This window comes from Choloepus didactylus, chromosome 20 (genome assembly GCF_015220235.1).
Source record: "Choloepus didactylus isolate mChoDid1 chromosome 20, mChoDid1.pri, whole genome shotgun sequence".
In the NCBI taxonomy this organism is placed as follows: Eukaryota; Metazoa; Chordata; class Mammalia; order Pilosa; family Megalonychidae; genus Choloepus; species Choloepus didactylus.
The window spans coordinates 62,000,807-62,005,844 of NC_051326.1; positions in this window are offsets into that span (position 1 = coordinate 62,000,807).

Below are 5,038 nucleotides of genomic sequence, written 5' to 3' on the forward strand. Positions count from 1 at the left end.
TGAAGCGAGGGGCAGGGAGTGCTCCCCACCATGGGCCTGCACATGTGGGGAAAGCAATGGGATGCAGGGTGGTGTCCGGAATGGAGCCGGTCCCTGAGGCTCCAGCGGGCTGTGCTGGCCCTGCGGGGCTCTGGAAGGAGCTGACAGAATGAGGGCTGGGGGGTGGGACAGGTGATGAAGGACATGGGCAAAACACTAGCAAGGCAGGTTGTAAGCTCGAGGCCTGCATGCACTCTCTGTAGCACCCCTTCAACTTCTCTGCGTTGAGTTTTCCATGGGTAATGAGGGGGATGTTTGAGTGTGGGAAAAGGAGCGAAAATGGTTTCGTGTGTGTGTGCAGTATGTGCATGTGTGCGTGATGGTGTGCACACAATTGTGGGAGTTCCCAGGGGCCACGTGCACCCCAGCACTCTCCCTGGCTGTGTCCTCCAGGATGGTCCCATTTGCTCTCCCACTTCCAAGGGGTCCTCCGAATTTGTGAGAACATTAAATCTTCACTCATTTATCTATATTTTGATACCTTGACTATTATGTTTAGGAATTAGGTCAGGGATAGGAGAGCACAGCATTTGATAGATCTGCTATTTTGATTTAGAAGCCTCCTGCTAACATTTTTACTAGTGGGCCTTTCAAAACTTTCAAGGAAAATCTTGCACAGCCCCCCTGTACAGTCCCTCCCAAAATCAGCAGTGCAGGTGGAAGCGAGCACTGCCCTTGACCCTGTGGCAGCTCTGAGCAGGACTGTCCACTACAGCTGGCATGGGGCAGGGATGCCGTCAGTTGGTGGCCAGGGTAGCTTCAGGGCAAGGAACAAGCACCTGCATTCTAGAAGTGGGCACCAGAACCCACTGCCAGATGGGGACCCTTCATGCTCCCCATGGTTGTACTGGGAGCCCCAATGGGTATCTCGGCTGCCACAAAACCCTCGCAGTCATCAGGGAGAACAAGTGTGTCTATCCTGATGCACATGTGGGGGGAGAAGCCAGTGTCTGGACCAGCACGGTCACGCCACCGTGCCCACCTTACAGGTGAGCGTTCCAAACGCCCAAGAGGTGGGGAGCCCAGGAGTGCAGGGGCAGCCTCTCTGTCACCAGGAGGCCCTCCTGTTGCCTCATTTGTCCCCCTTTGGCTGGTCAAACTACACAGCAGTGTGCATTCCCTGTATTTCTCTCTCTGCAGAAATCTGGGATCCAACAACAGGAATCAGAGTCTGTGGATGGCAGAGATGCCAGACAGGAACACTCGGCCCCAGGTAAGACATTTTGGAGTTTGGGTCATGTTCAGTTTGATTCCCTAAAGCATAATAGTATTTCCTAAAAATGAGAAAAATCCCCATGGAAGGTCCAGGGCTGGGACATTTGCCATTCACCTGCCTCTCGGTGACAGTGGTCACCTGAAATGTCACTGATGCCGGGGCCATGTCTGAAAGGAGCGTACTGTGGATGAGCCAGGAAAAGACAGACAGCCCAAGGACTTAGTGTAGATTACAGTCTACACATTCATATAATTATGTCTAGGTCTGTGCGAAAGACTATTGTTCCCAATTCCTACCGACCTAAGAACTGAAACAAGAAGACCTGCAATTTAAGATGCTTTCTGGTGAAAGGCAGCCAGCCTGCATCTCTGAGCTCTCTGAGAAACCCTTTCAGAGACCACAGGAAGCTGTGAAAACTGACTGTCAGGACCCATTGCCAGCAAGCAGGAGTCACATGGAAACGTACCAGGTGGCGACCACCTGTGGGTGCCCCCAGAATCACGAGGATTTCATGCCCATGTGTGCACCTGTACACGCACACATGCACACATGCACAAGCCACCAGACACATCTGCATGGTGATAGAGGGAGCCTGACCACCTGGATGCAGGGGACATGGTTTTGACCCCCCTTCCCTCAGCTGCTACCCTGGGTCTGGTGCAAAGCAAGCTTTTTTCCAAGCCTGCATCGCAAGGACTTTCTTCTCAAAGTCTTTTAGAGAAGGCGCCCTGGAGACAAGCTGGATGAGAAGGATCCACTGTCTCCTGAGTGGCATCATCCCATATGCAGAGCCCTAAAAGAAGGGCAGAAGTCAGCACCCCAATACCCGAGGTCAGCTGTGCTCCTGGCCAGTCAGGGCCCTTCCAGCAGGATGGCCCGGGCACTCGAGAAGATCCCCACGAGGACAGGCGTGCAGCCCTGGGACCCTGGGTGCATCCTGTACACATTCTGTGAAGTAGGGAAGGGGCCTCGCTGCCAACGCTCAGGTGAAAAGCAGAACTTGAAGCAGCTCCCTAGAAAGGCAGTGCTGGAGAGGCCAACGCCGGGCCTCCAGGAAGCAGGACCCAACACTTCAGTGGAAAACGTGCAGAGATGACAAGACTAAAAAGGGGGGGAGGGCCCGTGGGGCACAGAAAGAGTGTAAGAAATGAAACAGGACAGAGCAGGGTTTACATCTTTGGGGGACAGAAAATGAGAAGATGAATGCTGCGGAAAATTGTCCCAGTGGTTTGGAGCACAACCTTGAGAAGCCACAACTTGAGCTCAGGAGGGATTTCTACAAAACAGCACCAGAAGTCCCACCCCCCCCACCCCCGCTCCATGCAGGTGGAAGGGCTGTGAAGCGGGAGACAGGAGGGGAGGGGGGACATGGCTGTGCCACCTCCCACCCATCCCCATGCAGCTGGGCGTGGCTGTCAGTAGCTGCAGACCCCGCTGAGCGCCGTGGGCCAACTTAGCGACCCTCTGAAGGCTCCGTGCAATGGGAGAGCTCGACTTGTGGCTGAAAGAAGAGACTCAGCGTCTTCCAGGGAGGCGTGCACTAAGCCAGCACACCTGCCTGCTGAAGTCACAGGTGATTCCAGGTACGGCTCTTCCAGTGCTTGCCTGTCAATGTCCTTCCAGAGCGCTTTCAAGAAGCCATAGCCTCTTATTTACAAATATTCACAACTTAGTGTCTAAACAACTACTGCTTCTTGTGACAATGTCTTACAGTTGCGTATCACTTCAGGGGACAAAGAGCACATCATGTGGATGTGAAATGACTTAATCTTTGCAACATGCTCTCCTGTTTCTAGACAAGGAGATGAAGGCTCAGAAAGATTATGTGATTTTTACATAATTCCATAAAGGATTTAAGGTGGATTTTAAGGATCATAAAGTACCAACCAATGGTATGAATGAAAAAGAGAAAGGAAAAGTAAGTGAAAAGGTTAATAAAATGTAGCCAAGGACTTGCAGGTTCTAGTCATGTGGCAGGTTGATCGGTGGAACTGACCCTCACTCTGAAAACAGGTGCACACACAGGTTTCAGCTTTCTCACTAGTGTCCGTGAAGCTGTTGAGACAGTAAGGACTTCTCTGGCAGGAGACTGAAGCAACAAGGAAGCACCCCAAGAAACCCGGTGGGCTCTCAGCTGCCTGTGCGCTGAGGATGGTGCAAACCTGGGAAAGTTGTTGCTTCACAGCAGGTGGAAAGAGAAGACCAAGTTTAGAGCACAGACAAAATGGGAGGCCAAGATGTGGTACTCCCATCGGTTTGGGACCCCCAAGAGGCTATGCCCACATTGAAGTGGTGAACTAGAAGGACTCACCTCCCCACCAGGGGAATTGGGATCCAGCAGCTCCCTCAAACCTTGGAGCTGAAAGGAAGAGAGAAAAACCACTCTCAACCGTTGAGAGCAGCAGGCTTCCCCCAGCTTCCGGCTGAGAGGGTGACCCAGAGCCCCAAGCTGAGAATTCAGTGTGGGATAATTCTGGCCTGCTCATGCCAGGGGCCAGGCAGAACCTCTCTCTGACGGCTCACCCTTCATCCCAGTCCTCCAACATTTTTCACAATTAAAAGAAAAACTAAAATCTCTTCATAGAAAAAAAAACAAAACAAAATGAGTACACGTGGAAACAAAGCATTGTGGGTAAGAATGACAGAATCTATTGCAGAACAGTCACACAAAGACTTCAGATATTAACAGGTCCAAACATAAAATAACTGATTATTTTGTTTAAAGAAATGAAAAGCAAAGTTGAAAATATCTTAAGGGATCAGAAATTTAAATTTTTTTAATGTGCCAAGCAGATTTGGAAAAGTACCAAATAGAACATACAGAAATGAAAAAATATCACTGAAATTAAAAATAACACCTGAATTGATGAATTTAACTGGTTAGACCTAGTTGAAAAGTGAATTAGTGAACTGAAAGGAAGAGTTAAAGAAATTATCTAACTAGATACACAGAGAATCAAGAAAGGCAAAGTATGGAGGACAGTGAATGAAGACAGATCTTGAAGTGTATATGTCTAATCAGAGTCCCAGAGAGAAGAGGGAGAATTGGAAAGAGGAAATATTTGAAGACACTATAGCTGAGAATTTTCTAGCACTCGTGGAAGACCAACTCAGAGATTCATAAAGCCCAATGATTCCAAGAAGAGCAAATAAAATTCTAAACTCATTGCAATGTAGCTACCATACACCCAAGAGAAAGAAAATATAGTTTTTGAATACTCAGTGAAAAAAGACAGATTATCCTTGATAATCTTAATTGACTCATGTCATATGAATGCAAGTCAGAACAGAATAGAATCACACAGGTAACATGCTGGTGGGAATGTCAGTCTAGGATTCTATGCCCACATTTTGTATCTTTTAAGAATGAGGCTGAAAAGACATTTCTAGGAAATCTTAGAAAATGAAAAATATACCCTTTACAATAGCTTAAAAATGTGAGGTCCCTAGGAATCAATTTAACAAAAGGTGTGCAAAACTCTTTAGAAAAAAAATTGTGACTCTTAAAGACATTTTCAAAAGATCTAAACACACAAAGAGGTGTACAATATTCATAGATTTTGAGATTTATATTGTAAAGATGTCAATTTTCCCAAATAGAGGCCAGGAAGTTCAAACAATTCCATAATGATTGTGCGTGGGTGCAAACGGAATTGCACAGGGTCAAGGATAACCCAGATACTCCTGAAGGAAAAGGGCTACGTGGGGAGACTTGCCTTACCAGGCAGCAGAGTTCTTATGATGCTGTGGTGATTAAAGACCATGGTTTTGGTGTGGGAATAG